The following is a 14,992-nucleotide window of genomic DNA, read 5'->3' on the forward strand; positions in this document are numbered from 1 at the left end:
CATAGTGTATATAGCCTTACTTAAATATACAAAAAACTACCCACTATTTGGGAAATGACACGGATTCTTTATCAGTACTTTCATTTTTGTCATAAAGGTGGACAAGTAATACATGATAATAATCGATGAAATCTGGTTCAGGAGCTAAGAGCCAGAATGAAACACCAAGATTCCTTGGACCCACATGTTCAAAGCGGAGTCTGGTCAACTCAGTCTTTCATACTTCCCAAGTGGATACATTAAGTACCATGCAATTAATGCGCAGAGAACTTAAAAACTAAAATTCTATTTGTTCTAGGTGAACATTAAAGATACAAAAAAATGTCATGGTAAGAGTAGGTGTTTTTCCCCAGTGTCATTAGCTACAATTTCCTTCACCTGTTCCGCTCATGGTTGTGCAGTTGGTTGCCACCTTCAACTCCCAAAAATAAATGAATTTTATCAGTGCTGTCTCAGATTTCCAGAACTTCTTGTTTTGGCTGAGCTCAGCCGAAACAAGAACATTCCGGAAATCTCAGACAGCATTGTTATAATTCAGCTACTTTTGAGGTACAAAAGTGCATAAAAATGAGAAAGATAGCAAGAGTGAACCTCAAGCACAAAAAAGGTTTAGTTTGGATCAGAGAATATTGAGTTTTGTGCAAACCAGTTTGCCAACCCCTCCCTTATCTGAAATACCTTAATGTAAAGAATTAAAGGATAGGAATACAATTAATGTCAGTCAACATGGAAAATTAGGTCTTAGCAAACAAAATTGAATTCATTCTTTGAGGAGATTACAAGCTTAGTTGATAAAAGTATCTGAGTAGATGTACTTAGACTTCTGTAAGGCATTTCATTTAGCATCACACACCATTCAGATTAAAAAATAGCACTATACAGTATCCATACAGCACATCTTAAATGGATCAAGAACAGTCTAACTGACAGATCTCAAACAGTAGTCATCAATGGGGAAGCATAATCAAATAGAGGTGTTTCTCGCGGGGTTCTACAAGGACTGGTTCTAGGTCTAATGCTATTCAACATTTTCATTGGTGATCTAGAAGTAAATATAAAAACTACTGCTGATAACACTGCAGATAACACAAAGATTGGCAAAGTGGCGAGTAATGAGGATGACGGGGAGGTCATACACAGCAAATACAGCCAAATGCAAAGTTATACATCTAGGAGCAAGGAATGAAGTCCGGACCTATAGAATGAGGGACTGTATCCTGGAATGCAGTGGCTCTGAAAAGAATTTAGGGGTCACAGTAAAAAAACAACTCAACATGAGCTCCCAGGACAACACTGTGTCAACAAGGGCCAGTGCAATCCTTGGATGTATAAACAGGGGTGCAGTGAGTACGGAGGTTATTTTACCTCTGTATATGGCATTGCAGAGACATGCTGGAATGCTGTGTACAGTTCTGGTGTCCACATTTCAAAAAGGATGTTGAAAAATTGGAGAGGGTGCAGAAAAGAGCCACAAAAATTATTTCAGGATGGAAGAAAATGAAAAGTATCTTAGTGAGATACTTACAGAGCTCAATTTGTTTAGTTTATCAAAAGAAGAGCAAGAAGTCACTTGATTACAGTGTATAAGGACTCTCATAGGGAGAAAATACTAGGTATTAAAAAGAAAAGGAGTACTTGTGGCACCGTAGAGACTAACAATTTTATCTGAGCATAAGCTTTTGTGAGCTACAGCTCACTTCATCGAATGCATAAATTTGTTAGTCTCTAAGGTGCCACAAGGACTCCTTTTCTTTTTGCGAATACAGACTAACACGGCTGCTACTCTGGAACTAGGTACTAAAAGACTCTTTAATCTAGTGGAGAAAGTCATTACAAAGAACCAATGGCTGGAAGCTGAAGCCAGACAAATTCCAGCTGGAAATAAGGCACACATTATTGGCTATGAGGGTGATTAACCATTGGAACAAACTAGCAAGGGAAGCGGTGGATTCTCCCTTCCTTGATGTCCTTAGATCAAGACCGGGTGCCTTTCTGAAGATTGGCTAACCCCTAACAAAAGTTATTGGGCTCAATACAGGGGTAACAAAGTGAAATGTAATGGCCTGTGATATACAGGAGATCAGACTAGATGATCTACTGGTCCCTTCAGGCCTTAAAACATGAAGCTATGACTAAAGAATGAGGTACTAGGGAGAGAACACTTTATGAACTTTTAAGAGAGTCTTCTATGACAAGCAGGGTTAGGAATTATATTGTTACTAATTTTGTAAAGTAAATTCACAGTTCTAGGTTCTCTCTTCGAATTCGTCAAGTCACAAGATTACTGTCCTGACTTCTATCTACAGATAAAACAACTACAAACATCCTTACTACAGCAGGCAGTTTAAGCACAAGGCCAGCTGAACAAAGAGAGAGTGCAGTGTATTAGTCTCCCTGACTTAGTACCAGATGTTAGCCATCTATTTTACTCTGCAAACAATAAACTGCTTTCTGTCCTCAGAAGCCCACCACCTCATGCAAACAGAGCTGAAACAAAAGTGGGGATGTATTTACATTGGCTCCAAAACTATGTACACCCAGTAGTTCTGTGTCAAATTAATGTTTTATATTCATGGTCAACTGTGAGATTTACATTACATTAAATATGTATGTTTAGCTTGCCTATATAAAGTTCAAGAATAGGACAATCTCTGAGTAGTGATCATTTCTATAGCCATAGTTTATTATATATAATGGTTTTGCTTTAACTTCATTCTAGTGAGAAAACATTCCTGCCAATATGTAAAATGTGGATAATTTGAGTCAAGAGCATTGATGCCATTTTAAGAGGTACAACACTGGCTAATGGGGATTATGATGCCACAAACACCTTGCCTAGGAGGCTGGAGAGCTAAGTATCTCATTTTGTTTTACATACAAATATATTTCCATAAATTTGTTCACAATAGAGAGAGACACTCTTCATGGATGACAGGAAACCTGACAGATCACTCAACTAGCCAAAGAGGAAAGTCAAAACAGGCTCATTTTTTCCCTGAAATCACTATTAAAGACTCATACTTTTTAGAGTAATACAGGAAAACAATTAGCAGGATATGTTTCATTGAGAGAGAAGCTGCTCTAAAACCAAACTATTTTAAGGGCCACATCAAAGTAACTATTACATTTGACAGGGGTCAATCCTACAACCAACAAGTCAGGCCAGTGCTGGCCAGTTCTTTGTTGCTCTTCACCTTATACAGTAATTCACAACAGTGCAAAGTTAGTGCAAAGCAAGTATGCTTCACACTGGTGTAAATAACTGCACAAGATGCAGGGAATCATAGATTCTATGCCACTGATCTTCCAATTATTAAAATCATCATCAGACAAGAAGAGAATGCTGCTTGCTTGTGCAAGTGGGTAGTGAGATTCCTCCACCTTGCAGGGAAGATGCCTACAGAAGTGTGAAAACTTTAAAAAGAAAGAAAGCTGAAAACAAACTAAAAGAAAGTTGAATTTATAAGAGAAGAGAAAAGAGGTGGCCAATAATAAACAGGAAAACAGGTTGAACAATGCAGCAATCATACTGTTTAGTCTTCTGGAAAAGAGCAGCCTGGATGAGGTTGGATTTTTATGTTACCTGCTGCACAGTCCTGTGAGTAAACGCAGCTCCTTGCTTTTTGCTTAGGGTCTCTTTCAGGGGAGATTTTTGCACTCAGCAGCCAAAGTGTGTCAGCACTGGAGTGAGCAGTGTTATCGGGTGTTAGCTGCAGCACTCTGATACGTCCTTGAGAACTAGCACATCATTAGTGATACCTTCACAACTGAATGTGTGGGTCTTAGGTCATATGCCAGACAAAGCCAAGGATACCTTTTAGAAAAAGCAATTTCTTATTATAGTCCTTTACATGCCCCTTTGGCATTTAATGTCAGCTTTATTGCTGAGATAATCAATGAATGTCTGATCAAGATACTCTGTTACAATGCTGTTTGGCAAAGGAGTACAGTAGAAGTCCCAAATGTTGATCAAATGATATGGGTCAATACACTGAAAGTAAATTGGAAAGGGGAATCCATTTTGCAGTGTATCTATAATGTCCTCAGTTACAAGGCCTGAGTCTCTGTTAGGGCTTGTCTGCACTGAGTCACAGTGCAGACTGTGGGAATGTGACTATAGTCCTGTTTCAGAGAGGACTATGTTAATGTGAACTAGATACCTTTTAGTTCATGCCAGCAGTGTCCACACAGAGCAGTGAGAGCCCAACTGTTTGGTGCTCTTTGCAGTTAACATCCTGTAGTCCTCACCATGGGACAGTGTAGAGAGGCTTAGCCTGCTCTTTCTGCAGTTATTTCCATCGTTCTGATTTAGTACCAGCTTACACCCACTTTGCATTCACTTTGCACCAGTGCAAATGACAACACAAGGTTCAGGGAGACAAAGAAACAGCCCTAACACACATTATAAAAAAAACACATTTTTATAATGGTTCTTACATTCCCAAAATTCACTTCTCAGATCCGCTCTCAGAGTTTCCTGCAGAGCTGAGAAATGCTCTTTGACACGTATGAGGCAGAATGTTATCACCAGGCAGCCGGTTTCAGATGGAACAGTGAGAGTTCACACTAATAAAAGACTTGTCAACACAAATCATTGCAATTCTTCTAGATCCCTTCCTAGTTTCTGCTGGTTGAGTACCTGTCCCAGTTAAACAGCCTTGAACATGCTGCAGACTGCTACTAAACTGAGGCCTCGTCTACACTACGGGATTAGGTCGAATTTAGTCGGGTTAGGTCGATTTTAAAATGAATGCGTCCACACAACCAACCCCGTTCCATCGACTTAAAGGGCTCTTAAAATCGACTACTGTACTCCTTCCTGGTGAGGGGAGTAGCACTAAAATCGACCTTGCTGGGTCGAATTTGGGGTAGTGCAGACGCAAATCAACTGTATTGGCCTCCGGGAGCTATCCCAGAGTGCTCCATTGTGACCGCTCTGTACAGCGCTTTGAACTCCGATGAACTAGCCAGGTACGCAGGAAAAGCCCCGGGAACTTTTGAACTTCATTTCCTGTTTGGTCCGTGTGGCAAACTCAGCAGCTCAGGTGACCATGCAGTTACCCCAGAATCACAAACGAGCTCCAGCATGGACCAAAAGGGAGACACTAGTTCTGATTGCTGAATGGGGAGAAGCATCTGTGCAGGCAGAACTCCGATCAAAAAGAAGAAATGCAAATATGTTTGCCAAAATCTCACAGGGCATATTGGAGAGAGGCTACAATAGGGACACACAGCAGTGCCACGTGAAAATTAAGGAGCTGAGGCAAGCCTACCAAAAGACAAAGGAGGCAAACGGTCACTCTGGGTCAGAGCCCCATACATGCCGCTTCTACGATCAGCGACATGGCATTCTAGGAGGGGACCCTACCACTACCCCACTACTGTCTGTGGACACCTGCAAGGGGGGTGTCTCACGCAACAGGGAGGAGGATTTTGTGGATGAGAAAGAGGAGGAGGAGGAGAATGCGCAGCAGGCAAGCAGTGAATCCGTTCTCCCTGGCAGCCAGGACCTTTTCATCACCTTGGAGCCAATACCCTCCCAAGGCAGGATCCCCAACCCTGAAGCTGGAGAAGGCACTTCTGGTGAGTGCACATTTGTAACTACAGTACAGGGTTTAAAAGCAATAGTGTTTAATGTTTGATTTGCCCTGAAGAATTGGGATGCATTCGCGGCCAGTACAGCTACTGGAAGAAAGTCTGTTCACATGTCTGGGGATGGAGCGGGAATCCTCCAGGGACATCTCCATGAAGCTCTCCTGGAGGTACTCAAAGTATTCTGGAATCATTGCAGCACAAAGCATGGCAGCGAATGGTCCTGGGTTTTGGTCGCATTCAAGCAACATTCGGTCTATATCTTTCTGTGTTAGCCTCAGGAGAGTGATATCATTCATGGTCACTTGGTTGAAATAGGGGAATTTTTGTAAGGGAACAGTAAAAGGATCCCATTCATGCTGGGCTGTTTGTGCTTGGATAAAAAGGATCATCCCAGAGAATAGCCATGCGGTGGGGTGGGAGGTGGTTTGTGCTGCACATCCACCCAAAAACTGCAGCCCCTCCTTTTAAATGTGAAACCCAACCCATTGCTTGCTATGGGAAAGGATGGTGCTGCAGTCTGAAACCATTCTCACATGTTATGCGTAAGAAGCCAACCCCACTTACCCTTTGCCTTACCATGGCTCCATGGAAATCGAATTCCAGCCGTGTGTGATGTGTCACCATACTGGCAGGCACTCAATATAAAAGGCAAAATGCGACCTTGTACCTACAGCACATGTGCCGTCTGCTGTGAATTGCTTGATTCATTATGAAAGGGGCAAGGCTCTGGGCCCTCAGCCACTCCAGAGGATGGCCCAAGCAACAGGAAGGCTGTCATTCAAACAGTTTGATTTGTAGTGTGACTACAATAAACAAAGTGGCCTTGTCCTTCCCTCCTCCCCACCCCACCTGGGCTACCTTGTCAGTTATCTCCCTTTAAAAAAAAAAAAATAATAAAGAAAGAATGCATGGTTTCAAAACTATAGTTACTTTATTTTGAAGGTGGGAGGATGGTTGGCTTACAGGGCATTAAAATCAACAAAGGGGGTGGGTTTGCATAAAGGAGAAATACACACAACTGTCACACCGAAGCCTGGCCAGTCATGAAACTGGTTTTCAAAGCCTCTCTGATGCACAGCATGCCTTGCTGTCCTCTCTAATTGCCATGGTGTCTGGCTGCTCAAAATCGGATGCCAGGCGATTTGCCTCAACCTCCCACTCCGCCATAAATGTCTTCCCCTTACTCTCACAGATATTATGGAGCACACAGCAAGCAGCAATAACAATGGGAATGTTGGTTGTGCTGAGGTCTGACCTAGTCAGCAAACAGCGCCAGCGAGCTTTTAAACGTTCAAAGGCACATTCTACCACCATTCTGCACTTGCTCAGCCTATAGTTGAATTGCTCCTTACTACTGTCCAGGCTGCCTGTGTATGGCTTCATGAGCCATGGGAGCAAGGGGTAGGCTGGGTCCCCAAGGATAACTATTGGCATTTCAACATCCCCAGTGGTAATTTTCTGGTCTGAGAAGTAAGTCTCTTCTTGCAGCTGCTCGAACAGCCCGGAGTTCCTAAAGATGCGAGTGTCATGTACCTTTCCCGGCCATCCCACGTTGATGTTGGTGAAACGTCCCTTGTGATCCATGAGTGCTTGCAGCACCATTGCGGTTTACATACTGGCTGCCAAGGTGGTTCAGTGCCAAGATGGGGATATGCGTTCCGTCTATTGCCCCACCACAGTTAGGGAAACCCATTGCAGGAAAGCCATCCACTACGACCTGCACATTTCCCAGAGTCACTACCCTTGATAACAGAACATCAATGATTGCACTAGCTACTTGGATCACAGCAGCCCCCACAGTAGATTTGCCCATTCCAAATTGATTCCTGACTGACCGGTAGCAGTCAGGCGTAGCAAGCTTCCACAGGACTATCGCCACTCGCTTCTCAACTGTCAGGGCATCTCTCATCTTGGTATTCCTGCACTTCAGGACAGGGGAAAGCAACTCACAGAGTTCCAGGAAAGTGGCCTTACACATGCAAAAGTTTCGCAGCCACTGTGAATCATCCCATACCTGCAACACTATGTGGTCCCACCAGTCTGTGCTTGTTTGCCAGGCCCAGAATCAGTGTTCCACTGTATCAACCAGCCCCACTGCCACCATGATGTCCCAATTGCCAGAGCCCATGCTTTCAGGAATGTCTGTGTCCATGTTCTCATCAAAATCATCCTCATGCTGGCGTCTCTTAGCTGGTTCTGCATATGCTCCAGGATAATGCGCGAGGTGTTTACAATGCTCACAACAGTAGCGGTGAGCTGAGCGGGCTCCATGCTTGCCCTGGTATGGCATCTGCAGGAGAGCAGAGTTGCAGCAGAAGTGGTGGATGATGACGGATGTCATGAGAATAGATATTTATACAGAATGACGAGAGGACCTGTGAGATGGATTCATAGCACCAGGAGAGCAGAGCTGCAGTGGAAGTAGTGGATGATGACAGTTAGCAGTCATATTGCACCGTCTGCTGACAGCAGCATCCAGGACACAACAGCAGTGGTGACAGTTAGCTGAGCTGAGCGGGCTCCATGCTTGCCGTGGTATGGCGTCTGCATGGAAAAAAGGCGCGAAACGATTGTCTGCTGTTGCTTTCACAGAGGATGGGGTGACTGATGACATATACCCAAAACCATCTGCGGCAATGTTTTTGCCCCATCAGGTATTGGGAGCTTAACCCAGAATTCCAATGGGTGGCAGAGACTGCGGGAACTGTGGGATAGCTACCCACAGTGCACCGCTCCGTAAGTCGATGCTAGCCACGGTAGTGAGGACGCACTCCGCCGACTTAATGCGCTTAGTGTGGACATAGGCAATCGACTGTATACATTCGATTTCTAAAAATTGACTTCTATAAAATCGACCTAATTTCGTAGTGTAGACATACCCTAAGTTAGAAACTCACTGACAACTGTGTCAACTGCCTTTGTCAGCTACTGTTAGTGCATAAATAATCCCATGTTTTCACAAGTATGAATGAATATTCTAACCTTCCTTTTTCAATACTAGGTTGTCTTAAGTACCACAGTAAATCTCCCCCACCCCTGGGTCACCTATCTACGCTCCTAGGCTATGTCTATGCTACAAAATGATGTCAACCTACTTATGTCAGCATACAGCCATTATATCACTTGTGTGTGTGTATGCTTTGCTCCTTGTGTTGGCAGTGTGCATCCTCACTAGAAGCACTTGTATCAATTGTATTGTCACTGTGGAGCATTAACAGTCAACATAAGCAACACAGTGTCTACACTGACACTGTGTCAACCTAATTACATTGGCTGTGACTCTTACCACACTATGTCTACACTACAGACTTTACAGCGGCACAGTGTTATCACTACCGCTGTGCTGCTGTAAGGTCTCCCGTGTAGCCGCTCTTTGCTGGCGGGAGAGAGCTCTCCTGCCAGCATAATTAAACCACCCCCATAAGCGGCATTAGCTATGTCAACAGGAGAGCCTCTCCTGCTGACATAGAGCTGTCCATATCAGCCCTTTTGCCGGAGAAACTTATGTCGGTCAGGCAGGTGTTATTTTCACATCCCTGACTCACAAAAGTTTTACCGACAAAAGTGGTAGTGTAGACAAAGCCTAAATCGATGTAGAGAGCCACTTACATCAGCAAGAGCCAAATTTAAGGGAAGACAATTTCACAGCTAGGTCGACGCAAGGCAGCTTATGTTGATCTAACTGTGTAGTGTAGACCATGCTTCAGAAATATGCTAACAGGGGTCTCACCTTCCCCAAGCTTGCATTTAAGATATCAGGCATCTCTGCATGGAATCCATGACATTGGCAACATCAGGTCTTGTCTACACATGGAGTTATCCCTGATTAACTATTTCTAGTTAACTTCATATGTGGACATTCTTATTTCAGAATAAGACCGTCCACACATGGAATTAACCAGGAATAGTTACTCAGGGATAACTCCATGTGTAGGTGCATTAGCGTGCACCAGCAGGGTGTAAATTCTAGCCTGCAACAGCACGTTGTGTTAATTAATCTGTGTGGACACCAGCTGGTGCACACTAAAAGTTCCCTAGTGTGCATTAATGTAGTATTGTTTGAAATGGGACTACGTTAATGCACACAAAGGAACTTTTAGAGCATGCTAGTATGTCCACATGGGCCAGTTAGTGCATAGCATACTGGTGCAGGCTAGAAATTGCACCCCACTGGTGCACGCTAATGCATCGTGTAGCTATGCCTCAAGATACTCTCTCACACACTGTATCTGAGTCTCCCCTGGAGAAACACTTTATGCTGAAGCTAAGTCATGGGACTGCCTATTCAATGAGGTTCTGACAAAAACCTGATCACAAAAGTATCCAATATACAGTTGTTTTTTTAAAAGTTCTTTCAAAATTGGCACATCTGTCCTCCTGCTGCTGGTGCTGCTCCACCCACCACACATTCACATTTACTTTCAAATCTCAGTATATAATATTTCATTTGTCTGCCAACAGTATCATTTGAGAAAGGTCAAAATAAGCTTCTCTTGATTTTCAGCCACTTTAAAACAAATAAAATGGCCTCTCCAAAGAGAACAGATACATTAGTACACTGGGAAACAGAAGAATGCAATTTTACTAATAACTATGTAATAGCAAAGCATATGGACAGTCCTTGCAGGCCAGGTGCTAGTGAGTCTCTCTTTAGTCAAAGCAACACAACCACATACCCTCTCTCACAAGCCCCATACAAGTGCCAGATCATTGTCCCCTAGGGGCTCCAAGGGCACGCACTCTGGCACATATGCCTGCTCCGTGCAAGCAATTCAGCTGTACCTGTTGCCCTTTATAAACCATGGTTCATCCCCGACCCAATTATAATGTCAATGATGTCCCAACTCCAAAAAATGGCTCCTTCAAATTTTTATTTCACTATTTCTGGATACGTCCAAATGCATGTGTAATATGTAACATAGCATCAACCCCTTCACTTCCTGGGAGTGATATATGAGGTCTGGCAGATGTATTTTTGTTGATCAGACTTTTTATTAGTGTGCTCTTGTACACCTAGCTATATTTGCAATGTTACTGAGCATATCTGATCACATTAACTCCTAGTGTAATGCCAATTAAGTCAATGGAGTTAAACCAGGGATGAATTAGGTCTAATGGCCTGTGTATTTGGGGAGATTATGGACACGGGGACACTGAATGAACCACTGTCTGTACTAGTTCCAACTTGCTAGCTTAGCCTTGTGCTCTGACCCACTCCTTTTCGGAACGGTCTATAATACAAACGCATGATTATTAGGGGGCTCTCTCACAGAGTTCCATAAAAATCATTTCTGGAAAAGAGCGTGTGTCCTTTTCTCCTGTTCCAAAGTGCCCCATCCCTGCAGTGCTGCACATCAATTGGCTGCTGCAACCATCTCTGTAGCGAGGGGCATTTCAGTGGTGCTCTCAGGTGAGTCTCAGAGTATGTCACTTCAGGATGAAAGGCATTATATTTATACACACACACACACACACGTAAGACAATACAATTTGGGGAAAGGAACTTAATGCAGCCTAACACATTAGAAGGAGAGAGCTTTATTTTTTTCAATTACAGTGATTACAGAACACCCACGCTCATATGTACTCGTGTAGCACACAAGCACACTAGTATCTGCCAACCTCAAAAAATTGAAATTGGTTGTCTCTCCAACTGTCTCTCCATCCTTCTAATTCCCTCCATCCTTAATATCCTTGAATGAGTTGTTTACAATCACTGCCTTAACTTCCTGTCCTCTAACTCACACCTTGCTCCCCTCCAACTTGGCTTCCTTCCTCTCACCTCACTGAACCAGCTCTCACCAGCATCTCGCTTCTTTTCCTGCCCACAACTCATCAGGATCTCTTTTGCTTTGTCCTCCTTCTTGACCATTCTGCACTCTGAAACACAGCTGTCACTTTCTCCTCCATGACATCCATCCTACCATGACTTTCATAGTCCTGTCCTTCTTTGGCTCTCCTCCTATTTCTCTGACTCTTTCAGTGTTTCCTCTGGTGGTTTCTCCTCCTCCTTCCCTCTCTCCTGTCAATGGGGGATCCAGAACTCTATTTTATACTTGGAGGACCTCTTCTGCTCACACTGATTCAATTACTATCTTTTGGTCAATGACTCACAAATCTACATCTCCATACTTGACCTATCTTTCTTAGTTTCATCCTGTACATCTGACTAAGTCTCCAACATGTTACCTTGGATAGCTTGCCATCAGTTTAAATTTAACATGGCCAAAATTGAACTCCATATATTATTTTTCCTTTCTTTGCTACTTTCTCCATTGCTGGTAACATCAACATCCTTCCCTGTGCTCAAACTTGCATCCTTAGAGTCATCTTTGACTTCTCCATATTCTTTGACTTCTCCATATTCTTCTGTTCAAACATCTGGGTTGTTCCAGTCTTGCTGAATCTTCCTCCACAATTTAACAAAAATCCCAGCCTTCCCATCTGTCCAGGTAGCTAAAATACTTATCTATGCATTATTGACCATCTGCTTGACAGCTGTAGTCACCTCCTCCCCGACCTCTCCGATACCCATATTGCTCTGGTCTGTTCAAAATGGATCTGTGATGATCTGAACCTAAATTATGTGATAAGGTTCTTAGATTCTCTGACACCCTACCACAGCAGACTGGAATTATCCCAGTAGCTTCATTTACATGGGTTTCAGTGAAACAAATATGAAAATGAGTAATATAAACACAGGGGCTTCTGTACTAACTATTTATCTTTACATTAAATTAAATTTATGTTTCCCCTACATTTTCAGTTTTTAATGAGGCACAATTTTTTGTCTTGACAACACAATTGTATCATGGAAGTTATCTGGGTCATACTGGAAGTTTTGTATGATCAGGAGGGGCTATTTGCTATTCAGCAGAACAGAATTCACCAAATAACCTACTATGAGTGGGGGAGTGTGCAAGACCGATTAGCGTTGTGTGACAAACACATTAGCCAGATGCTTCTACTCAGTGGTCCCTAGTGAAAAAATTAACAATTTTGACATTTAAACTGTCATCTTTATGTTTCAGAGTTAACAGTCTTAGGAAACGAATGAGATGGTTCACACCTATGAGAGCTATTATTTCAGGATGTCTGCAGATTCAGAAAAAACACTTCATCAGTTTCTATGCTAGGACTTCAGCGTTTTCTTCAAAACCAGTAGAGCAGCAAACAATTTTGTTAAGGGGAAGTGTAACTTCTGGAGCACACTTCTATGCAAGAGATAGATACCACTGTAAATTCCACCGGTGTGGAATTGCAAAATATACACGGCCCTGCATATATAGCACGGAGAACATTGCTGACACCTAAATCACCACCACCACCATCACCGCCACCTATATTTTTTGGTTAATCAGTAGCTTAGAATTTACTTTCAGCATCTGCTGTTAGTGGGTGGCATCATCGCTAAAATAGAATTATCTGCTTATCCATGTTTTGCCTTTTTTATTTAATGGACATTATTCTGAGAGCATTTATCAAACGAACAGTTTAATTGCAAAGTCTTTAGACACTTTGATTTCTGTTCTGGTTTGTTAACAGTGTGTGGCAAAAGTAATTTCTGAACATCAACTATATGGGGCAGTAATAGTATATATTTGGGGCTGGGCTCTCATTTATTCCAAGGTCTGTTTCTAGCACTCTGGCAGTACAAAGGCCCCTCTGCCAGAGTGGTGTGAATGAGAACCAGACAAAGGGAAGAATTACTTTAAAGAATTATTAAATTTATCTAGCTAAAGCTCTTTACTTAATCTACAAATGGAACAACTGAAAAGGCTTCCACACAATGTATCTGAACCAAACTAGGATATAAAAAAAGCAGTCTTCTCTCCACTCCCCCGAGTGCGTGTGTGTGTGTGTGTATATATATTAGTGCATTAAACAAAGCAGAACTTAAGAAATATTTCCATTTTTAAATATATCCACTCAAAAATATAAGCAAATCTTAATTAATAGGCATATGGTGTATATCGTGGGGTGGGTGAGGGTGGAATACAAGATTAAGGGCAGGTCTACATTACTGCTTATGTCGATATAACTTATGTCGCTCAGGGGTGTGAAGAAGCCACCCCCCCCCCGAGCGATGCAAATTACACTGACCTAAGCACTGTCTACACCAGCACTATGTCAGCAGAAGACACTCTCCTGCCAACAGAGGTTCTGTCTCTCATGGAGGTGGAGCAATTATGCCGATGGGAGAGCTCTCTCCCATTGGCATTGAGCCTCTTCACCAGATGCACAACAGCGACGCAGCTGCATCAGTGAAGATGCGCCAATGTAGTGCTTCTAGAGTAGACTAGCTCTGAGAGAAAATGAATTAGGCCCTATCTACACAAAGTTGCAGACATTTAACTAACTGAGTTGAAAAAAAAAAACCAAAAAAAACCCCATACCCTTAGCTAAACTGATGCCAGCTTGTGTGAGGACCAGGCCTTAGCCTGGGAGCCACTTCCCCTCATGGAAAATCTGAAAACATTCTGGGCCTCATTCTCCACTGCCTTGTACCCTGCACAGTTATTTACACTAGTGCAAAATGAGTGTGTAATGTTACCATTCTGAATGTCTATCAGCTTAAAACTGCTTTGCACAGGTGGAAATGATGACACGGGACAAAATACTGAAGAATAAGTTTCTGTGTAAAGAAAGAATTCTGCCTATGTGTTATTTCCCCACCCCCTTTGCTTTTCTTCTCTCCTCCGAAACCCAGGCCTCTTTGGCATCCCCCGCAAAATGAGCAACCTTGTATCACCAATCACTTGAAAATCTTAGTTTTGATTTTTCCTTAATTATTTTTCCATAAAATTGTAATTCTTCTAAAAAAAAAATGTTGATTGCACTTAACTTTGTCTCTGTTGATGCTCTGTCAGTTTAATTGCATGGAATTGGTTTTGAATTCATTTTCAAGTGGCACTTTCCCCTTTTCATGTTTAAAAGGTCACTTCTTCATTTCGGTTTTATTTTTCTCTCACATCTCTGTGAACAATCTCTTCTGCTTCAGTCAGGCTCGTAGTAACAAGGAATGAGCCAAGATATATTTGTCTTAGGCCAGGCAAACAGGGACCCATGTGGCCTACCTTTAGACTGGGGCAGGATAAAAGGCCAACACGGCCTCCTCACGGTTTGGTGACATCTCCACTAATCCTCCCTTCGTTTGGAAACGATTACAAAAGTCACCTGAAAGTGTCTACTGAAGAAGTTTTCTAGAAGAGTTAGGTGGTCCAACATGCTGCTCTCACACTGGTTGAAATTGATAGTAGCTCCACTGGTTTCCATGGAGTTACTCAACATTTACAATTGTGTAGGTAAGTGCAGAGTTTGGCCTTTTGTGTTCAGAATCCAGAGAGACAATAGTTAGTGCATAGCACAGAGCAAAGCAAGTTTTTTTATGCGAGTA

At 42.7% G+C, this 14,992-nt stretch overlaps 1 protein-coding gene across 5 annotated transcripts in view; it reads right to left on the reverse strand.

Moving 5' to 3' along the window:
* Positions 1–14,992, reverse strand: part of LOC140909185 (uncharacterized) — a 101,546-nt gene that overhangs the window by 26,936 nt on the left and 59,618 nt on the right. The gene's annotated exons all lie outside the window — the stretch shown is intronic.

This window comes from Lepidochelys kempii, chromosome 3 (assembly GCF_965140285.1).
Source record: "Lepidochelys kempii isolate rLepKem1 chromosome 3, rLepKem1.hap1, whole genome shotgun sequence".
Classification (NCBI taxonomy): domain Eukaryota; kingdom Metazoa; phylum Chordata; order Testudines; family Cheloniidae; genus Lepidochelys; species Lepidochelys kempii.